This window comes from Oryctolagus cuniculus, chromosome 1 (genome assembly GCF_964237555.1).
Source record: "Oryctolagus cuniculus chromosome 1, mOryCun1.1, whole genome shotgun sequence".
NCBI lineage: Eukaryota > Metazoa > Chordata > Mammalia > Lagomorpha > Leporidae > Oryctolagus > Oryctolagus cuniculus.
The window spans coordinates 55,622,746-55,646,313 of NC_091432.1; the positions used below are offsets into that span (position 1 = coordinate 55,622,746).

The following is a 23,568-nucleotide window of genomic DNA, read 5'->3' on the forward strand; positions in this document are numbered from 1 at the left end:
GTGCACATTAGCTGCACAGGTATTCATACCGCATTTCCCATCTTGCAGGCATCTACCACACATCAGGATGCCATCATCTTCCATTAGGATGTCCATCTTCCGTGGTTCGTTTATGCACATATGTGCCCTGCCCAGGAGAGTCACCATATATGCAGGTTCTGCAGCCTCAGATTCAACAAAGCACAAATGAAAACATTTTTAAAAAAGGTGTGTTTTGGGGGTCAGCATTGTGGTATAGAGGGTTAAGCTACTGCCTGTGGTGCCAGCATCCCATATCGGTGCTGGCATGAGTCCTAGTTCTACCTCTGATCCAGTTCTCAGCTAAGATGTCTAGGAAGGCAGCAGAAGATGGTCCAAGTGCTTGGGCCCCTGCCACCAATGTGGGAAACCTGGATAGAGTTTCAGACTCCTGGCTTTGGTCTGGCCCAGCCTCAGCTGTTGCAGCCATTTTAGAAGGGAACCAGTAGATGGAAGATCTGTCTCTTCCTCTCTTTCTGGAACCCTGCTTTTCAAACAAATCTTCATTTTTTAAAGGTACATTTGTACTGAACATGTACATACATCATTATTTCCTAAAAGCATAACAACTATTTATGTCATATTAGGTATTATAAGTAATCTAAAGATGATTTAAAATTTACAAGAGAATTGAATAGGTTATATACAAATACTGTGCCATTTTACACAAGGGATTTGAGCACCTCCAGATTTTGGTATCTGGCACCAATCCCCTAGGGATACTGAGGGATCGCTGCAGTCACTCCGTGTGCTTACAGAAAGCCCTGTGAAAACATACTGAAGTAACTTCCAGCATTGTGCAAACAAGAGAAGGGAAGCACAGGGAAGGGAACCAATATTTATTGAGCACCCACTATTTAATGCTCATTTCACACATTGTCCTATTTAATCTCTATACGTTCCCCTAGAAGAATTATTACCATCTATTTGTATTAATTAGAAAATTTTCAGGGCCAGCACTGTGGCACAGCAGGTTAATGCCCTGGCCTGAAGCACTGGCATCCCATAAGGGCGCCAGTTCTTGTCCCGGCTGCTCCACTTCCGATCTAGCTCTCTGCTATGGCCTGGGAAAGCAGTAGAAGATGGCTCAAGTCCTTGGGCCCCTGAACCCACATGGGAGACCCAGAAGAAGCTCCTGGATTCGGATCAGCGCAGCTCCAGCTGTTGCAGCCAATTGGGGAGTGAACCATCAGATGGAAGACCTCTCTCTGTCTGCCTCTCCTCTCTCTGTGTAACTATGACTTTCAAATAAATAAATAAATCTTTTATAAAAAAAGAAAATTTTCTAAGGTTATAGGTATACTTAAATGACAAAAGTATGATTCAATCTAAGGTCAGAATGACTACAATGCCCATGTTCTTTTCTCTACACCATAATATTTCTCTTGCAAATGACAAGGTAAGAAACAGGTATAAACTTTCAGCATGCAAGCTCAAAATTAGTCACTTACCAAAACCAACAGGGTGAAATACAGAAAATAGCTCAAGACTCCCAGGCCAATTTTAGGAAATCTTTCCTTCTTAAATCCATTGGCAATGAGAGGGGGGAAAGAGGACCACTAAAGAACTTTCGGAACTGCCTCTCATTGATACCAACCCCAACAGAGACCTACCTGGTCCAGTTCATAAGACTGAAAAATCTAAGGCTTAGAATACAAGATAAACTCCTTTAAACTTTTTTTTTCCCCATAGAGTTTAAAAAAAAAATGCAGCCTAATATAACAGATGGCTAGAGGTAGAACCTGGTCTAGAAGTCTCCTCCCTAATCAAATACTCTTTATTTTCCACTGAACAACGAGAAATTGGAGAATAAACACACCACCCAGTTTGTATCTACAATCTAGTCTACCAAAGCAGTCTTCTAAACAGGCAGATAGAAAACCACTGATGATATTTCCAGGTTACATGAAGGATCTTCCTGCCCAGAAAGGCCCCTATTTCATGTTTACCTCCCTGACTCCTGTGCAAAGACAATTTCCTAAGGATTCTCATATGAAATATAACAGTTTTTCTTGTTTTGTTTGTATTTGAGGGGGTACAGAAACAGAAAGAGACGGAGAACAAAGAGAGTGCCTCCATCTGCTGATTCTCTCTTCAAATGCTTGCAACAACCAGGGTTGAGCCAGGATGAAGTCAGGAGCAGGGAACTCAATCCAGGTCTCCCACCTGCTTGGCAGGAACCCAATTCCTTCAGCCATCACTGCCGTCTCCCAGGGTCCACATCAGCAGGAAGCTGGGGCCAGGAGCCAGAGACAGGCATCCAGCCCAGGACTGGGATCCTAGCCACTGGGCTAACCACCTGCCCCTTGCATGCTTTTTTATAAGTAACAAATATTAACATGTCAATATAAGCCCAATAAAGAGAAGCTGAGCTGTTAAGGGTAGAAGGCTGGAGTAAAGCAGATGACTCAATGCCCAGCGTGGTGCTCATGCACAGCTGGAGTCTACATGTCCATTGGCTTGTACAGAATTTAACCATTGATTTCCAGACTAAAGAATCCAACGTTGTATTGCCTCTAGACCTTCAGTGAGTGAGCAAAGCAAAAATCAATTGCTCTAGGAAAAAGCAGGTTTGTGAGAACAATACTAACAAACTCTTACTAAAGATTGAGAGGGTCACCCACAACAAATGTTTTAAGCCACTAAAAATGAAGAAAAGTTAGTTTAATCTTCAAGTTAAAAGTAAATAAATTTAGGTTTTTTGCTCCAATAATGGTTTTTCTGTGAGGACAGTTATGACCAAAGAACATTATAATAATACTAAAATCAGATGGGAGTAGTCATCGCTCCATATGTTCCCCAGGAAATGCCCAAATTTCTAAACAGTGCTAATGTGGTTTAAGATATCCCCTTTAATCTGAAGATCACTTACTTTAAAAAAAAATCAAAAAACCCTGTTGGGGTTGGCACCGTGGCACAGCAGGTTAAAGCCCCAGACTGCAGCACTGGCATTCCATACGGATGCCGGTTCAAGTCCCAGCTGCTCCACTTCCTATCCAGAAACCAGAAGATGATCTAAGTCCTTGGGTTCCTGCACCCCCGTGGGAGACCTGGAAGAAGCTCCTGGCTCCTAGTTTTGGATCGGCTCAGCTCTGGATGTTACCACCATTTGGGGAGTGAACGAGTGGATGGAAGACCTCTCTCTCTCTCTCTACCTCTCTCTGTAACTCTCAAATCTTTTAAAAATTGTTTCAGAAGTCTTAGATTTACAAAAGTTGTGCAGTGCAGAATTCCCATATATCCCATACTCAGCTTCCCTTAACATCTCATATTTGTCACAATTAATTGACACTCCAGTAACTGAAGCCCATACTTTATTCTGATTTCTGAAGTTTCTACCTAATGGTCTCTTACTATCCCAGAATCCTATCCAGGATCCCACATTACTTTTCTGTGTGTGTGTGTGTGTGTGTGTGTGTTTAAGATTTATTTATTTGAGAGGCAGAGTTACAGACAGAGGGAGATACAGAGATAGAGGTCTCCCATCCACTGGTTCACTCCCTAAATGTCTGCAATGGCTGGAACTGGGCCAATCCGAAGCCAGGAGTTTCTTCCAGTCTCCAACGTGGGTGAAGAGTCCTAAGGACTTGGGCTGACTTACACTGCTATCCCAGAGCTGGATTGAAAATGGAGCAGCCAGAACACAAACTGGTGCACTGCAGGTGGTGGCTTAACCCCCTATGCCACACACTGGTCCCCTTCTACTGCCTCCCCAGCCATTAGCACAGAGCTGGGTCAGAAATGGAGCAGCCAGTATTCACACTGGCGCCCATATGGGATGCTAGGGCACAGCGTCATCCCCCTACCCCTGTCACATTACTTTTAATTGTCATGTCTCCTTAGGCTTTTCTTGGCTGTGACAGTTTCTCTGACTTCCCTTATTTTTTAATAACTCCATCAGTTTTGAGTACTGGTCAGGTTTTGGGCAGAGTGTCCCTCAACTGAGATTTCTCTGATGTTTCCCCATGGTTTCATGGGGTAACATGTTTGGAGGAAGACGACTGGGTAAGTAAACCATCATCTTCTTCACATCAAATCAAGGGTCCACACTATCCACAGGACCCATCTCCGCTGGCGTTAACCTTGGGCACCTGGCTGAGGTGGCATTTTTCAGCCATTCTCTTCCCCTCTTTCTGTACTATATTCTTTGGAAAAAGTCACCATGCACAGCTTCCATCAAACAGAGGCAGCTATGCTCTACCTTCTTGAGAGAAGAATCTCTACACAGCTTCTTTAGAATGTTCCTGTACAGAAAATTCATTTATTATTCCTGATTAATTTATTTAGTAATTTGTTTCTATCACCATGGATGCATGACCATTTTCTAACCTTAGGTTATAATACAGTAATATATATTTCCTTCCTGAATTTGTTCCAGTATTGCTTGCTGGGAGCTCCTTCAGTTTGTTACTGAGTCCCTTTATCATATTCTCATTGCTGTGTTTTATTGGGAACTTCTTTCTTTGGGCACTCCCTTTACTTTCAGGCCTCCCAATCTATCTTGTATATTTGATAGCCTGGTTTTAGAATTAACCATTTATCTAAGGTGCACCAGTTTTCCCCTACCTTCACTTTCATACCCCCTCTTTACAAGAGAATATTAGAAACCGAGACCTGGGCCTTAGTCAGGTTCTTTCTACTGTGATGTTGCTTCTGGGTTCTCTCCAAGCACCTGGCAATAGCAGGCCCAAGAGTTTCCAGTTTCATAGACCGGTGATTTCTTTTTAATCTGGGGAACATAGGGTTTCCAACTTTTAAATTTTTTTCAGGTAAAAACTTCTGAAAATTACATTACTATCTAGTATACTATCATTTTAGAAAAACTAGCAAAGAGGGTGAATATAAAATTTGAATAAAGAGAAGTCACTAAATTAGTCTAATTTTATGAAAAACTCACTACACAGATCTTATTTTCCTCAATTTACTTTGGACAAATGAAGGCTCATTGAGGAGGATTCCAAGATGGTAGAATAGGGAGGGAGCTTACTGCTATAGTCTAGGGGAAGATAGTTAAAAAACAAAACTGGAGAGACTGCAATCTCAGGGATGAGTTAAGGAGAAAACTGCGGAGGAAACTCCACGTTAATTAGGAGGATACTTTGGGTCGACATGGAGGGTGTGGATGCACACAGCTCAGGACCCCAGCAGCTGAGAGCCTCAGCACCAGCTTTGGAGAGTGAGGTGAAAACGGACAGCAACAGCCCAAACCACTGGCAATAAAGCTGTGGGAAGACAAGTCCAGCTTAGAGCCCTATAGGGGACAGTATATTCACCAACCTAGAGGGAAGAAAAAAAAAAGAGCACATTTCTCTCCCCAACCACCTGGCAATGGCATCCTGTAACTAGCTGAGAGCGAGCGGGTGCCATTTGGACAGACATAACAGCTGCGCCAGCTTGTGTCCACGTGGCTAACAACCAGCCAAGAGGAGATGCCCGAGTCTGGCTGGGAGAACTGACAGAGGGCTAGGTGTTCATGACTGTGGGATCCTTGTGTGCTGGGACTATGAAAACACTGTGGCTGCATGGAAAGGTGAAAGGAGTCGCTGGGTCTTTGGGCAGTCACTGTGGGCAGCTCCACATGCTCGAGCCTTAATGATTTCCTGGTGAGAGTCATTGCTGTGGGATCTATGCTCACATTGAAGAGTGCACAGATCCTTTGTGTGGCTTCTGGCAGTGTGGATGAATATTGTATCCAACGGGACTAGCAGAGAAGGTGAGTGCGAGACTACACCAACAGAGCTGATCAAACTTCCCCTCTGATTAAAAAAAAAAAGGGATATTTAAGATGCCCAAATTGGGTGTCACCATGGACAATCCTCTCACACTGAAGCACTGAACAGAGCTCCATGGCCACACCCAGCACATGCCTCTGAGTATTCACTGAAAGAGCAGACACTAGGCCGGCGCCGTGGCTCACTAGGCTAATCCTCTGCCTAGCGGCGCCGGCACACCGGGTTCTAGTCCCAGTTGGGGCGCCGGATTCTGTCCCGGTTGCCCCTCTTCCAGGCCAGCTCTCTGCTGTGGCCAGGGAGTGCAGTGGAGGATGGCCCAGGTGCTTGGGCCCTGCACCCCATGGGAGACCAGGAAAAGCACCTGGCTCCTGGCTCCTGCCATCGGATCAGCGCGGTGCGCCGGCCGCGGCAGCCATTGGAGGGTGAACCAACGGCAAAGGAAGACCTTTCTCTCTGTCTCTCTCTCTCTCACTGTCCACTCTGTCAAAAAAAAAAAAAAAAAAAAGAAAAAGAAAGAGCAGACACTAAGCCACAAAAGCATAGTTAAAAGATAAAAGACATCGGGGCGGGGCAAGAAGTATCTCCAGAAATACCTAAAAATAAATGCAGCAATTCAAAAATCAAGAATAAGGAAAACAACATGACATCCCCAAAGGAACACAACAAAACTTCAATATTAGAATGTGAAGACGAAGAGATTGAAGAAATGCCAGAAACGGAATTCAAAAAGTTTTATCAAAGGATTACTTAGAAGTAATCAGAAGCAAATCTATAAATTAAAGAAATCAATACATGACATGAATGAAAATTTTCCCCATGAAATTGAGATTTTAAAGAGAAACCAAAATGAAATATCAGAAAAGAAAAATTCAACAGATCAAATTAAAAAATGCAATGGAAAGTCTTAACAGATCCGGTGAAGCAGAAGAAAGACTATCTGAGTTAGAAGACAAATCTCTAGAAGTTTTTCAGTCAGACCAAAAAAAGAAAAAAAATTAGAAAATTAAAAAATGTGTTGGAGATTTATGGGATACTATCAAAAGACCCAACATACAGGTCTTAGGAGTTTCTGAAGCCATGGAATGAGAGAAAGGATTAGAAAGCTCTTTTAGTGAAATAATTACAGAAAACTTCTCTAATTTAGAGAAAGAAAGTGACGTCCAAGTGAGGAAGCACAAAAACTAGTAACAGACTTAAGCCAGCGAAGATCTTCACAACACATTGCAGTCAAACTCTCCACAGTAAAACAAAGATTCTGAATTGTGCATGAGAGAAATGCCAGATTACTTTCAGAGGATCTCCAATTAGACTCACAGCTGAATTCTCATCAGAAACCCTACAGGATAGGGGAGAATGGCGAGATATATTCCAAGTCTTAAGAGGAAAAAACTGTATAAAGTTAATTGAAGATAGATCTTAGTAAAAATAAGAATGAGAATAGGAGAGGGAGGAGGAAGAAGGATGGGAGGGTACAGTGGGAAGAATCACTTTGTTCCTGAAGTTGTATTTATGAAATGCATGATGTTTGTACACCTTAAATAAAAGGTTTCTGTGAAAAAAGCTCCAGTGGAAGGATTGTCATTTCCTAACTAACCAGAGGCAATGATTCTCATTTACTATTAAGATGGGATAATGTGGACATGCTGAGAACAAGGGTAAAAAAATCCTATAATTGAGATCTAACTCCTTCTGCCCTTCCAAATGTTTCCCTTTTCACATTCCTCCCTTCTCCCCACTCTTGTATACACTACTACACAGACCACCACCATTAAGCAAGAGACAGCCAGTTCCTGGAAGAGGAGAAAGACCATTTATAATTTAGAGTAACTTGAACCTAACTGTGCTAAGTGCTGTAAAACACAGGTTATTAGAAAAACCACTTTCAACTTATTTTATCTGGAAAGGCCCCAAGCAGGTGGTGGTCTTCGAGCTAGGCTTGTAATGATATAAGATTTCTGAAAGTAAAAAAATGAGGTTAGGTCCCGGTCTGTCGTACCAGCATCCCATATGTGCGCCATGTCCTGGCTGCTCCACTTCCAATCTAGCTCTCTGCTATGGCCTGGAAAAGCAGAAGATGGCCCAAGTCCTCGGGTTCCTGCACCCACGTGGGAGACCCAGAGGAAGCTCCTGGCTCCTGGCTCCTGGCTTCGAATCAGATCAGCCCAGCTCTGGCAGTTGCAGCCATATGAGGAGTGAACCAGCAGAAGGAAGACCTCTCTCTCTCTCTCTCTGCCTCTCTGTAACACTCTTTCAAATAAATAAATTTTTTTAAATGAGGCAACAATAATGTGGACTACTGAGTCTTACAAAGGGACCGAGATGTGAACAAGTAAGCAATGCTCCCTAGATATCCCACTGAATATTGAGGCTACAGCCTAGGGAATCATGGCAGTAGGAGAAATGGAGAAAAATGAAGATGGGAAAGTTTGAAGTGACAGATTCCTTGGCTAAACACTTTCTCTGACTGGTATAGCAAGCATCCCAGCTTTATGATCATCATAGCAAAAAGGTAAGATTTGGGGGATTCTGAAAGATGATTATGCTTGTGGTATGGAAACAGAACGCAGAAACATCTAAGAGGTAAAATTTTTTTCAATTTTATTCATTTATTGGACAGACAGAGGGACAGAGACAGACATCTCCCATCTGCTGGTTCACTCTCCAAATGCCTGCAACAGCCAAGGCTGTGCCAGGACTAAGCTTAGAATCCAGGTCTCCATGTGAGTGGCAGCAACCCAATTACTTGAGAGCCATCACTGTTACCTCCCAAGTTCTGTATTAGCAGGAAGCTGGAGCCAAGGATCAAACACAGGTACTCTAATATGTTACACATTTATTTTAACCACTGGGCTAAACACCTGCTCCCCAGGTGAAATTTTAAATCTGGGGCAAATGTGGGGTGAAAGAAACATTTTTAAATTATTAACATGTGAGACACAGTTGAGGGCTTGGGAAAGAAGTATTAGCTTGGAGGTACAAGGAAATATCTAACAGTAGATAGCGAGAATTGTGGAAGAACAAAGATCATTAACACATGACCTTTTCTCCTCTGATTTCCAGCCTAGGTTCTTGGCCTGCAGGCCCCTTCCTGAAAAGAATGAAATCACCATGCTGGAGACAGTCTAGATTAACCTGCGCAACAAAAGGAATGAGGAGCAGGCAGGGAAGGAAGGGGAATGGAAGGAGGAGTAGAGAGAGGGGTCCGGGGGATTTATGGGAGGCGATTGCAGGCTGTGATGGAGGTCAAGAGAGGACAGGAGATTTTTATCAACATCATGGTGGCACGTGACATTGATCCCTTTCATGGTTCCTGATAAATGCGAGAAAAGGATTACTTTGGAGTCTGTTTTGGTTGTTGGGTTTCTTTTACTTTGGTACCACTCCAAGCCTGAACCACAGAGACCAGAGTATAATAACGGATAAATGAGAAAATGCAGTTCTTTGGGTACTATGATAAGGGTAAGGATGACAGAGCTGAAATGATGGCATTAAACATCAACAGAACTGGAATAAACTCAATTTACTTTCTCTTACACATCTGATTTCTCCATGAGATTTTCCAGCCCTGAGTTCAAACTCCCTATGATTTCTCTCCCATTTCTAGTCTCAGCAACCCCTCTGCCACATCTCTAGCCCTACAAGAGTGAATGAATTTTCTCTAATACAGAACATATGCCACTCATTGGACCCCTTTAAGAGTGTCCATGTTTTTGTGTGTGTGTGTGTGTGTGTGTGTTTTTTTTTTTTTTTCCAGAAGCACCTGTGAACATCACCACTCTACTGAGCAGATAGGGCAAATGCATTCCACAGCCTTTCAAATGTGAACTGGATAAACTATACAAGATGGAAAATTGATTTTTCTCGGAGTCTCCAAAGTTAGGCTCCTGAATGCAAACTAGTTTTCACCAATTACTGGCCGCCCACATGAGTTATAGCCAGAAGGGAAGAGACACCAACTTTCTGCTACTTCAGCTATTGTTGGGGGCCAACACAGTCAGAGATCTGAGACTTTCTGTGGTAAAGTTCCAGATTCTAGCCTTGCTTCACAGATTCTGAGGGCAATCACAGCAGAGATCAGACTTAGGCCACACTTCAAGGGTATAAAGACAGGGGTGGCGGAGGCAGCAGCTGTCTCCTGCTTCCCCACTTCTCTTACTATGGAAGACGAAAACTCCCCTCATGGGCTACTTTGCTGGGAGGAATTCTTGGGGCTCAGACTGTAAATCATCCCCTCCAGCCTTTCTGATGATTTTAGAAGTTCAGTATTCCCCTGTTGGCCACACTCATTCTGCAGTTTCAGGTACCCAGGGTCAACCATGGTCTGAAAATATTAATATTTGTCTTGACTCCTTCAACAGAGACTATATCCACATACTTTTATCAGAGTACATTATTATAACCATTCTATTTTTAAAATTTTGTTATTTTATTTGAAAGTCAGATACAGAGAGATCTTCCATCTGCTGGTTCACTCCTCCCCAAACACTTCCACCTGGAACTCCGTGTGGGTCTCCCACATGGGTTACAGAGACCTAAGTACCTGAGCCATCACCTGCTGCCTCCCAGGGTATACATTAGCAAGAAGGTGGATCAGAAATCGAGGAAGGACTCAAAGCCAGGCACTCCAATATGGAATATGGGGCTCTCAAGCAGAATCCCAACTACTGTGCCAAACTCTCCTTGTAATTGTAACTGGTTATTGCTAATCTCTTACTATGCATAATTTATAAATTAAACTTCTCATAGGAATGTATATATAGGAACAAACAGTATATAAAGGTTTGGGACTATCTGCAAATTCAAGCATCCAGTGGAGGTCTTGGAACACGCACCCTGCAGATAAGAGGGACTACTGTATCTAGCTCCATATCTGAAACTTTTTCAGTGTAAGATCATTGGCAAAGCTTCTGCTTTCTATAAAGCAAAGCTTACTGATACAAATGATATTGAACACATTTTTCAATTTGGCCTCCAATCCTCATCTCAAACCTTAAGTCACTGCTGCAAGGATGCTTCATGGAATAGCTACATAAGATCATTTACTGGGGCCGGTGTTGTAGCACAGCAGGTTAATCTGATGCCTGCAGCACCAGCATCCCACATGGGCACCAATTCGAGTCCTGGCTGCTCCACTTCTGATACAGCTCCCTGATAATGTGCCTGGGAAAGCAGCAGAGGAGCCCAAGTGCTTGGGCCCCTGTACCCTGTGGGAAACCCAGAAGAAGCTCCTGACTCCTGGCTTCAGCCTGGCCCAGCCCTGGCTACTATGGCTATTTGGGGAGTGAACCAGTGGATGGAAACGCGCTCTCTCTCTCTCCCTAAGTCTGCCTTTCAAAGAAATCAATCTTTAAAAAAACATTTACCTTTCCAGAATTTAGAGTGTGCTTCTGTGCTACGCCTTCTCATTTTTGCAAGGGCTGTTCCTTCTGTTTCAATTATTCCTGCCTTTCTTCCTAACTATTAGCTATATATTACTGTGAAACAATCTCAGAACTTAATGACTCATCCCAGAATTTATTATCTCATGTATTATGAGAAAGGAATCTGAGTATAACTGGCTGGGTCCTCTGCTACAAAGTCTTTCACAAAGCTGTGATCCAAGTGTTGGCCAAAGTTACAGGCTTCTCAAAGTTCAACTAGGGTAGCATTCACTTGCAAATTCACTCACAAGGTGGCTGACAAAACTTAGTTCCTTGTCTGCTGCTGGTCAAAGCCATCCTTTGATTCTTCCTCATATATACCAGTCCATTGGCACAGCTGACAAAACAGCATCTTGCATTATCACAGCAAGCAAATTAAGAGCCAGGGAGGGACTGTGGTAGCAAAACAAAAGTCTAGACCTAATCTTGAAAGTGACATCCCATCTCTTTTGCCATATAATCATTAGAAGCAAGTCACTTTGTCCAGTTCACTTAAGGGGAGGGGATTATACAAGGTCATGAATCCCAGGAAGCCCTGGGAGACACTTAGATAGCCACCTCCTACCACATGATTGCATTTTTCTTGTTCCTTCTATTTCCAATTTGTTTACAGATCTATATTAGCACATCCTTCATTGTATTGCCAACTATGTACATAATTTTGTTTTCCTTTCATTCACAGCACTTGTATAAATACATACAAAGCTAGCACAAACGAGTAGGCACTCGGTATGGTTGTGTACTTTCATTGAGATGTCATGAGCTGTAAGTCACACTTTCATGCAGTTCTCTGTTGACTATGAAGATCATCCAATACAGGGTCAAGAGTTCCTGACCACCTGAACTTTGTTCTTCTTGATGACCTTGTTTTGGTATAGAATGCAGTTGTGAATAAGTCAGGAGAATGCATAAAGGCTACTGTGTTTGAACTTGACTCCAAGTTATTGACTCACCTTTATGAATAATTGTGGGGAGCAACTCGGACTAGACTGTTACTGGAATTAAGACTTATTCTATGCATCTGCTCTCCCACAATATGGCGCTGGGAGAGGAGGAAACAGCTTCTACACAGCTGCCTCCAGTTCAACCAATAAACAGCAGGACCTGCTCCTGATTGGAGGAGAGCAGCGTACTCGGCGTGTGGGTAGCAGAGCATGGATTGGTGGAGAGGACTATAAAGGAGGAGAGAGACAACATGCACCAGGAACATTTATGAGGAATACCTGTGCAGCCCCTGAGAGAGCCGGCCAGCGGTGTGCCGCTCCCCCGCGGAAGTGGGGAAAGTGGCAGGGGGAACCGCCCTTCCACGGAGGTGGAAGGGACGGTAGCCAACCTGGGAAGAACCAGCAGCAAACCTGGGGAGGGCCGAGCAGACAAAAGAACAGCGCAGGGTTTAGTGTCGTTCCTCCACGAAGACGGGGAGCGACATAATGGTACCGTGACTCGGATATGAAGCCTAGGCAGGGTTTAGTTTCGTTCCTCCATGAAGAGGGGGAGCGACATAATGGTGCCGTGACTCGGATATGAAGCCTAGGCAGGGTTTAGTGTCGTTCCTCCATGAAGAGGGGGAGCGACAAACAATATTAATATTTATTTGAATAGGAAACTGCAGTGTGTTTTGGATTGCAGTCAATTCAAAGACAGCTAAGCTCACTCAGTAACCACAAACATAATAAATGTTGGCAAAAAAAAATGGTTCTTTGGTCTCTAAATTTTTATTTTAATTTTTAAAGGCTAGGATGCTGTCTTGCTAATCTAGAGCTCTGCACTAAACACTATCATTTCCTGAAAGTTAAAAGCCTTTTCTAGTACTTCCAAATTTTTTACTATTTTGTTATTTTGTTTGATTTTGTCTTCAGCGAAGTTGACATTCTTCTGTGATTATAAAAAGATAAAATCAATTAAAAATAAAATTTTCAGGGCTGGGTCTGCAGCACAGGTTAAGCCTCTGCCTGCAGCGGCAGCATCCCATGTGGGTGCCGGTTCAAGTGCTGGCTGTTCCACTTCTGATCCAGCTCCCTGCTAATGTGCTTGGGAAACCAGCAGAAGTAGTACTTGGGTCGCTGTGCCCACATGGGAAACTCGGAAGAGGCTCCTAGCTCCTGGCTTCAGATTGGCCCAGCTCTGGCCGTTGCAGCCATTTGGGGAGTGAACCAGAAGATGGAAGATCTTTCTCTCTCTCTCCTTCTCTTTCTGTATTTTTGCCTTTCAAATATTTTTAAAAAATATTTTCACAAATAGCAAAAGACTTGAGTACTACACTGAACATATTCTTTTACCTATGAAAAATATCATTCAGCAGTAGTCAATATCATAATAGCAATAACAAAGACTTAGATGCTATAAAACTACTATATTATAAGCAAATATCTTAAAATCAGGCCATGTTTTATCCATTAGATTCTTTAAAAAAGAATCCATTAAAGACATATTGTCAAGTTAAAGAACATAACAAAAACTTCCCTGTAGCATAGGAATAGGGAGGATTTTAAATCTGAAGATGCAGTATGGGAAATATGGGTGGTAAACCTGGAAAAGATGGTGAAATGAGGTGTAAGCATCAGAAAAAATGTCAACTAACCAAGAGTACTGACAGGTACCTGGGAAGAGGCAAGAGTCAAACTCGAACCCAACTTGCCTGAAAAAGGATTTGTCTACAGGGATCTCACCCTGAATCTAAAACCCCAGTGCTGGTCAACCAAAGCACTAAGATAGGGCCCAGCACTTTGGCGCAGTAGGCTAAGCCTATGCCTGTAGCACCCACATGCCATATAGGCACCAGTTCAAGTGCCAGCTGCTTCTCTTCCCATCCAGTTCTCTGCTATGGCCCAAGTGCTTGGGTCCCTGTACCCATGTGGGAGACCCAAAAGAAGCTCCTGGCTCCTGGCTTCAGATTGACTGAGCTCTGACTGTTGCAGCCATTTGGGGAGTGAACCAGCAAATGGAAGAGCTTTCACTTTGTCTCTCCCTTGTTCTGTATCTCTACCTCTCAAATATTTTTGTTAAAAAAAAAAAAAGCACTGAGATATTCAGTCCGAATGACAATACTGGGGCTAGTACTGTACTCCAGTGGGTTAAGTCACTGATTGCAACACGGAAGTCCCACATCAGAGTGCTGGTTCAAGTGTCAGCTATTTTGCTTCAGGTTCAACTTCCTGCTAACATGCTCAGGAAGGCAGCAGATGATGGCCCAAGTACTTGGGTACCTGTCACCTATGTGGGAGACCAGAATGGAGTTCCTAGCTCCTGGCTTCAGCCTGGCCCAGAGCTGGCTGTAGCAGCCACTTGGGGAATAAAGTAGTGGATGAAAGATCTCTTCTTTTTCAAATATAATATCTTTTTAAATGACACATTACTAATTCAGTGGGCAATTTGGGTAGTCTACATCTTTATGTAGGAACAAAAGTCATGTGGAAACAGCCAGAGTTGAAAACACCTCAAAGTACATCAGTACAACAGAACATTCCCATATTCACTCATATCAATGAAAAAACTTCAAAAAGAACACAGATAATGGAATTAAATGGTAAAGTTTTAAAAAATAAACTACATTTCTTAACATAAGCTCCATCAAGTTCATAACACTATTGTCAACAATGATATTATTCATTTAATCTATCCTTAAACAACTGAGAATTTCACCATGCCAATGTAGTACATTACTAAAGAAAAATCAGTGTCCTTCATAGATTTTTAAAATTAGGGAACAAAAAGGAGTCAGAAAGACAAATCATGACTGTAAGGCAGATAGATGCCTAACGTTTTCCCATCAAAACTCACAAATTTTCCCTTGTTTGATGAAAGGAGCAAGAATATTGTCATAGTGGAGAAGGTCTCTTCAGTGACGCTTTCCTGTGTGTTTTCCGCTAAAGCTTTGGCTAACTTTCTCAAACATTTTAATAAGCAAATATTATGATTCTTTGATATCCCTCTCCGCCCAAGAAAAATCACAAAAAATGCCTTAAGAATTTCAAAAAATCGTTGCCATGATCTTTGTTCTTCACTGCTTTGACAGCACCACTTCCATCTCTTGGAGCCATTTCAATATGCTTTCTCTGCAGGGTTGGGCTGGTTAAGTTAAGTTGCATGTCCTGTTCCAGTTCTTTGAAGAAACATTTCAGGATCTTAATCCCATTTGTTCAAAGTTTCCATTGAAGGTTCTGCTTTTATCTGCAATTGATCTAGATGCAACAATTTCAGCATCCACTGAGGATAAAGTCTGCTTTAACTTTTTAGTCAGAATTGTGTAGGCTTAAGCAGTTGAGAAGTGTATGGTGTTATTTATTGTTATTGCTACTAATCATAAGGCCTCTTCAGCTCGGGCATGAACAAGGTTAATTTTTAATTTATTTGACAGACAGTGAGAGAGACAGAATGGTCTTCCTTCCATTGGCTCACCCCCCAAATGGCCACTACGGCTAGAGCTATGCCGATCCAAAGCCAGGAGCCAGGTGCTTCCTCCTGGACTCCCATGCGGATGCAGGGGCCCAAGCACCTGGGCCATCCTCCACTGCCTTCCTGGGTCACAGCACAGAGCTAGACTGGAAGAGGAGCAACCGGGACTAGAACCCGGCACCCATATGGGATGCCAGCATCGCAGGCGGAGTATTAACCAAGTGAGCCATGGCGCCAGCCCCCAAGGTTAATTCTTACCTTGCAAGTTGATGTCCAACAGTCTGCCACGACAGGCTTCATCTTTAACATTGTCTCATCCCTTCTCAAAATGAGCTATCCATTTCTTTCCCCCCTTTTTTTTAAAAAGATTTATTTATTTATTTATTTGGAGAGAGAGAGAGAGAGAGAGAAGCATAGAGTGATCTTCCATCTGCTGGTTCACTCTTCAAATGGCAGCAATGGCCAAGGCTGGGCCAGACCAAAACCAGGAGCTTCTTCTGGGTTCCACGTGGGTGCAGGGTCCCAAGCACTTGGGCCATCTTCTGCTGCTTTCCCAGGCACATTAGTAGGGAGCTGGATTCAAAGAGGAGCAGCAGGGGTTCAAACTGGTAGCTGTACGGGATGCCAGCCCTGCAGACAGAGGCAACCAACTACACCACAGCACCAGCCTCCAAGCTATCCATTTCTAAATGCTGATTTCTATGGGGCATTATCCCCATAAACTTTTCATGAAACATCAGTGATTCACCATTCTGCTACCCACACCTCACCACAAATTAGATTTTGTTCTTGCTTCACATTGAGCAGAATTCAAGGTTATAGGGGCTTTTCTCAAACTGATGTCTTGCCCTTCTAATGCCTTAACCTAGAAATGCTATAAACAGTACGAGTTTATTTTGATGTAAAAACTTTTTTGAAATACATGCATTGTTTTTCACAATATAAAATTTCCATGAGCATTCTTAGGACCTTTCATACATGTCCCCTTTCTCATCTCCCCATCCTGGGAAGGGGAGTGGCTAATCCTGTTGACAAAAACCATGACTTCAACTAGTAGACACAGATTTTACAGTGGGTCTGAAAGCTCAGGACTCATTCTTGGCATTCAGCTGCCTGCTTTCGGCTCCAGATCCTGGCAGGGTCTTGTCCCGAGAGGCAGGCTAGCCATTTCCATTCATCACTTCCATTCTGCACATGTGGTTAGAAAAGTGGACTGGTAATCCCTATTGAAGCTTTCCCTTATGTACTCTACTTAGGCCTCCAGGTTGAAGCCATATGCTCAAAAGGGTTCCACACAGAATTCTGCACTAGGTAAGTCTGATAAAATATGAGTGGAGGCCAAGACAATTATTTTAATTACAATAAGCAAACTTCTTTTATTTTCCTTTCCCAGAGTGGTGGCTTGGGAGCACCAGTGCAACCTTCATTTCTCTGCAACTGCTCCCTGAAAAAAAAACACCCCCCCTCACTTATCTGTAAGCAAGTGATACAGATGTGCTCACAAACAAGTACAGTCACCTTCCATACTGTATTAAGCGCCCCCCACTGCCCTTTGTCTGATTGTACTTCAGTGAGCATTACCAGAATTTCCACAAGCATACTGACAACTTCTTTTTCCCACCAAGTACCATCACTATCTCCTCCAGGTATCATCACATCTACTAAGTACCACCGCCCTGCTGAGCACTGCTTCTACACCATCTGGGCACTGCCACAATCACTAGGCACTGCTGACTTTCCCAAACTCTACAGCTGCCTCCTTGGTAACATCCTAGGTGGCACCTACCAAATAACCATGCTGTTTCCCTAGGTGACAGCTTGTATACACAAGACTGCTGTCTTTCCCTCCAGCAACCAAAAATCTCACCAGGTGCTGCCCTCTCTGCCCGTGATGACTGAAGTCGCCGTTGCCAATACCAGAACGGATGTACTGGATCCCTGAAGCCATCTCACCAGGGAAACTGCTGCGTTCAGGTGCCATTCATTGCTGTGCTGCATTCACTCCTGTGGGTAATCGTCTATAGAAACACAGAACTGTAGCACCAATGGAAGAGAACACTTGGCAAAGTAGAAATTATCCCAATACAGGTGACAATTGAAACTATGGGTACATGAAATCCCCAAATATTCCAAAATAAAAGCAGAGGGCTGAGGTCAAAACCATGATTAGAAACAGCCAGAGAGGAAGGAGCAATGAGATATAAAAACTTCACAGTGCACCATCCTGGGAAATGGTGAAACTTTCCTCTTAAAATGGTGAAACTTTCCTCTTAATTGTAGGTGACCAGTTGTTCCTCTGCAGTCTACACTGATATAATTAAAAGCAGTAATGTATTGTCAGAAAAAGCACTAGACTAGTATTCTGACTCAATTTAGTGAACTTGCTCAGTAGTCCTTGGGTGAATCACTTCCCATTTTTGGAAGAATGTTGGACCAGATGACTTTTGAATAGTTCTTTTAACTTTATGATTTTACGAATTGCATACAGGAAGTTAGAAAGTGTTACAGCCCATAGTCTCTCAGAGTCTTCCTCAGATATTCCCACAGTCCTGTAACAGATGTTCAGTGACCTTACAAAAACAGGAGCCAGTAAACATACTTTCCTGGAAAAAATATACCACTTCAAATTTTCCTGGTTTTCACTAAAGGACCATGTTGACTATAATTGTTATTAAAGTCTCTTGTACTTTAACAGGAAAATACCTATATAAAAGTCTGAATAACCATTACAAATTACAAGATGTATTACATGGCCGGCGCCGCGGCTCACTAGGCTAATCCTCCGCCTAGCGGCGCCGGCACACCGGGTTCTAGTCCCGGTCGGGGAGCCGGATTCTGTCCCGGTTGCCCCTCTTCCAGGCCAGCTCTCTGCTATGGCCAGGGAGTGCAGTGGAGGATGGCCCAGGTGCTTGGGCCCTGCACCCCATGGGAGACCAGGAAAAGCACCTGGCTCCTGGCTCCTGCCATCGGATCAGCGCGGTGCGCCGGCCGCAGCGCGCCGACCGCGGCGGCCATTGGAGGGTGAACCAACGGCAAAGGAAGACCTTTCTCTCTGTCTCTCTCTCTCACTGTCCACTCTGCCTGTCCAAAATAAAATAAAAAAAAAAAAAAAAAAAAAAAAAAAAAGATGTATTACAAGATGATACTTCTTATAAAAGATTAATGTTGAGGTTCTCTCTTCCTTAACTCTTACTATTTACATTTATAGTTTCCTACTTTTCCCCAGACTCCTGTATGTAAGGAAAATAAATTTCCTCACTTTGCTACAAAATAATTCATAATTCTTATTTCAGATGACTTATAACCTGTTAAGATTTTTAAAAAGATAATTCTTACAACTGTCTTATTCTGCTTACAATTTACTATGCTTGTGCAAGTTAAGAAAAAGTTGATGTACTAAGAAGGAACTATTTAGGGATGTCATTAACAATGTTAATTTAATGCCAATTTTTTTACTGTTTTAATGTTGTAGTCTCTCCTTTAGTCCAACCTTTACTATATTCACTATACAGAATATGGTCCCATTTCATGTATTTGAAGGCAATAGTTACAGAGCAATTTTCCTGACTCCCAGGGTTAGATTAGATTAAAACAGAAAGCCTTAAAAAAAAAAATGAGAGAGAGAGAGAGAGAAGGGGGAGGGGGAACAGAGAGAGAGAGAGGGGAACGGAGAGAGAGAGAAGGGAACGGGGGGGAACAGAGGGGGGAACAGAGAGAGAGAAGGGAACAGAGGGGGGGACAGAGAGAGAGAGAGAAGGGAACAGGGGAGAGAGAGAGAAGGGGAGAGAGAGAGAAGGGGAGAGAGAGAGAAGGGGAGAGAGAGAGAAGGGGAGAGAGAGAGAAGGGGAGAGAGAGAGAAGGGGAGAGAGAGAGAAGGGGAGAGAGAGAGAGAGAGAGAAGGGAACGGGGGGAACAGAGGGGGGAACAGAGAGAGAGAGAGAAGGAAACAGAGAGAGAGAAGGGAACAGAGGGGGGGACAGAGAGAGAGAGAGAGAGAAGGGAACAGAGGAGAGAGAGAGAAGGGGAGAGAGAGAGAGAGAAGGGGAGAGAGAGAGAGAGAAGGGGAGAGAGAGAGAGAGAAGGGGAGAGAGAGAGAGAGAGAAGGGGAGAGAGAGAGAGAGAGAAGGGAACAGAGAGAGAGAGAGAAGGGAACAGAGAGAGAGAGAGAAGGGAACAGAGAGGGGGGGAACAGAGAGAGGGGGGGAACAGAGAGAGAGAGGGGAACAGAGAGAGAGAGGGGAACAGAGAGAGAGAGAGGGGAACAGAGAGAGAGAGAGGGGAAGAGAGAGAGAGAGAGGGGAAGAGAGAGAGAGAGAGGGGAAGAGAGAGAGAGAGAGGGGAAGAGAGAGAGAGAGAGGGAAGAGAGAGAGAGAGGGGGGAAGAGAGAGAGAGAGAGGGGAAGAGAGAGAGAGAGGGGAAGAGAGAGAGAGAAGAGAGAGAGAGAGGGGAAGAGAGAGAGAGAGGGGAAGAGAGAGAGAGAGGGGAAGAGAGAGAGAGAGGGGAAGAGAGAGAGAGAAGGGAAGAGAGAGAGAGAGGGGAAGAGAGAGAGAGAGGGGAAGAGAGAGAGAGAGGGGAAGAGAGAGAGAGAGGGGAAGAGGGGGGGAGGGGGGGAAGAGAGGGGGGAACAGAGGGGGGGACAGAGAGGGGGGAATAGAGAAGGGGGGAACAGAGAGGGGGGGAACAGAGAGGGGGGGAAAGGGGGGGACAGAGAGGGAGGGAGCGGGGGGGGGCAGAGAGAGAGGGGCCCGGCACTGTGGCACAGTGGGTTAACGCCCTGGCCTGAAGCACCGGCATCCCATATGGGCGCCAGTTAGAGACCTTTCTGCTCCACTTCCAATCCAGCTCTCTGCTATGGCCTGAGAAAGCAGTAGAAGATGGCCCAAGACTTTGTGCCCCTGCACCCGCATGGGAGACCCAGAAGAAACTTCTGGCTCCTGGCTTCAGACTGGCACAGCTCCAGCCGTTGCGGCCAATTGGGGAGTAAACCATCGGATGGAAGACACCCCTCCCTCCCTCCCTCTCTCTCTCTCTCTCTGCCTCTCCTCTCTGTGTAACTCTTAAGTAAATAAATAAATTTTTTTTTTTTTAAAAAATGTAATTAGTAGGGCCAGTGCTGTGGCACAGTGGGTTAAAGCCCTGGTCTGCAGTGCCAGCATCCCATATGGGCACCGGTTCAAGTCCCGGCTGCTCCACTTCTGATCCAGCTCTCTGCTGTGGCCTGGGAAAGCAGTGGAAGATGGCCCAAGTCCTTGGGCCCTGTACCTGCGTGGGAGACCTGGAAGAAGCTCCTGGCTCCTGGCTTCAGATCAGCTCAGCCCTGGCCGCTGTGGTCATTTGGGGAGTGAACCAGCGGATGGAAGACCTCTCTCACTCCCGCTCTGGCTCTCTCTATAACTCTTTCAAATAAATAAATCTTTAAAAAAATGTAATTAGCTGTGGTATAATTTCCATACAACAAACTGCATGTGACCAAGTTGCACAACTTGAGAAATACACACACAAAGCCGTAAAAACCACTACCTGCAGTCAAGAAAATGAATATACCCATTGCTCTCAAGTTTCCTCCAGGTGGGCATTTGGCATAGCAGTCAAGACATCTGCACCCTGTACTGCAATGCCTGGGTTCAAGTCCCGCTCTGCAGCCTAACCCAGCTTTCTGCTACTGTGCACTCTGCTAATGTGTGATGGCTCAAGTCATTGGGCTGCTGCCACCCAAGTGGGAAACCTGGACTGAGCTACCACTCTGCCACCCATCTCCATCCACCCATTCTTTGTGTGCCCCACACCTAGGCATTCACTGATCTGCTTTTCATCACTACAGATTAGTCTGATTTTCTACAACCTGAAATGTCATCAGACAGCTTTTGTTTTGTCTTGGTCTAGCTTCTTTCACTAAGACTAATTACTTTAGCTTGACTCATGTTGTTGTTCAGTTCCTTTTATATTACTGAATAATATTTTATTGTGTAGATAAAAACTACACTTTGCTTTCCATTGACAAGGAAAAGATGTGATGAGTTTTTGGACTGTTTCCCATTTGGGCCTATTACAAATAATGCTACGAATATTCGTGTACACATATGCTTTCCTTTCACTTCACTAAATAGCGGGAGTGGATGCGCTGGATACTGTGGTAGACATGTATTCAGGTTTTACAGAAATGGCCAGGGGCAGGAATTTAGCACAGCAGTCAAGACAGTTAAGCCTGGTTCAAGTCTTGGCTCCTCTCATTCCATCTAGCTTCCTGAAAATGGATACCCAGGAAGAAGATTATGGCTCAAATACTTGACTCTCTACACCTACGTGGAAGACCTGGGTGGAGCTTCAGAGAGGGAGCGATCTTCCCTCCACTGGTTCACCCCAGAGATGGCCACAGGGGCAGGGGCTGGGCCAGGCCACAGGCAGGAGCCAGGAGCTTCATCCAGGTCCCCCATGTGGGTGGCAGGGGCCCAGAAACTTGAGCCATCTTCCACTGCTTTTCCCAGGCCATTAGCAGAGAGCTGGATCAGAAACAGAGCCGCCAGAACTGAAACAGGTGTCCAGATGGGATGCTGGTGCCACAGGGAGCTGCTTTACCTGTTATGCCACAAGGCTGGCTCCTTATGTGATGATTTGCATTTTCCTAATGACTAATGATGCTGCCCATCATTTCACATGCTTATATTTTAAAATCCTTGGCCTATTTTAAAAACTGGATTGAATTCCTATCAAGTTATGAGGGTTACATATATATATATATTCTAATTGGAAGTCCATTTCCAGTGTATAGTTCTACAGATATTTTCTCCAAGCGTTTCAGCGTAACAGTTTTTTGAAAAGCATAAGTGTTTACTGGATGGGTAACTCTGAGCGAAGGATACCTGTAAGGTGTATGAAGCAGTACTTGGCACACAACAGATGCTAGATGCCAATTATTAAGATACCGTGAAAAGCAACAATACCGCCAACTTGTATTCATAATAATCAGAACTATCACACGTTAAAACTTACCATCTTGGACCCTGTGCTACTTAACTTTCTATGTATTCTCTTTTATGCTTAACAGTCCAGCTAAGACAGTGCAATGAGCCTCGCTTGATGACAACGAAACAAAATCATCAGTGGGAGGTTGGATGCCTAGTAAGCCATGGCTTGGAACCCAGACCTTGACAAACCCGCAGCTTCCCTCTGCACCCGCGGCCACCAGCTAGACGCTCAGGAGATGGCGCCAGGAGAGGCGGGAGAGGGCAGGCCTTCTCCACGGCCACCCCACGCAGCTCCTGCCTCGAGGAGCCCGCCGAACAAGGTCTCTCCAACTGCCATTTGGCAGGCCACCATCCCACACGATAGCCACCAGCCCTCAGCTCTCACCCGGCTTCCCGGCTGCGCCTACCTCGTCGCCAGGTGAGGGCGGAGCGCGAGCGTCTGGGCGGAGCGCCGAGGAGAAAGGCTGGGTCCCCGTTTCCAAGCAACGCGCCGCGGGGCGTGGTTACGTCACCGAAGTGCGACAGAGTCGCCGACCGAGCCGCCGGCGCCTGCGGGTCTGAGCGGCTGGCGCCGCCGGGAGCGCGATGCCTTGAACTTGGGGTGAGCTCGGCAGGCTGTTTTTTCGCTGTGTCCCTTCCTAGGTGCTCCACGACCCTCAAGCTGAGAGTAGAAACCCGGCCAGGCCTCGACGGTCGAGCCGGGCTTTATAGGAGAGAGAGGCCTGGCCCCGCAGGTCTTCCCAGGCCTCGGCTTAGGGTGTGGGGCTGCAGTGGACGTCCGTCTCCGATCTGGCGGTTACCAGTTGCCGGGGTGGGGGGTGAGGGGGTGGGGGGGGTGGCTTACCCAGTTTTGAGGATGGTTCTGGGGGACCAAGAGTGAGTGTTTCCTTCGTGAATCCAGACCGGTTTTTGAATATTGCCGCCGGTGCAGCCCGTTGGCCACCGGACTTGGCTGTTTTGTTAAGAGTCCAGGTGCGCTTTTTGGTGGCGCTGAGGCGATGATGAAGAATGACAACCGGGTGGCCGAGGGTGGGACAC

General features: G+C 44.8%; 1 protein-coding gene and 1 long non-coding RNA gene across 7 annotated transcripts in view; one reads left to right on the forward strand and one right to left on the reverse strand.

The window, feature by feature from the left end:
- Positions 1-23,072, reverse strand: part of LOC127492323 (uncharacterized) — a 65,115-nt gene extending 42,043 nt beyond the window's left edge. The window contains exon 1 of the long non-coding RNA XR_011388453.1: positions 22,938-23,072. This is a non-coding gene — a long non-coding RNA (uncharacterized lncRNA). The remainder of the gene's footprint in view (positions 1-22,937) is intronic.
- The window catches only part of RNF141 (ring finger protein 141), a 44,315-nt gene continuing 43,735 nt past the window's right edge, over positions 22,989-23,568 (forward strand). For 2 of the 6 annotated variants that reach the window (XM_008266159.4, XM_070073369.1), the window contains exon 1: positions 23,013-23,131. The gene's annotated coding sequence lies outside the window, so the exon portion shown is untranslated. Of the gene's footprint in view, positions 23,132-23,568 lie in introns of all 6 variants that reach the window. The other 4 variants (XM_070073384.1, XM_070073393.1, XM_002708811.5 and 1 more) reach the window with 3 other exon arrangements.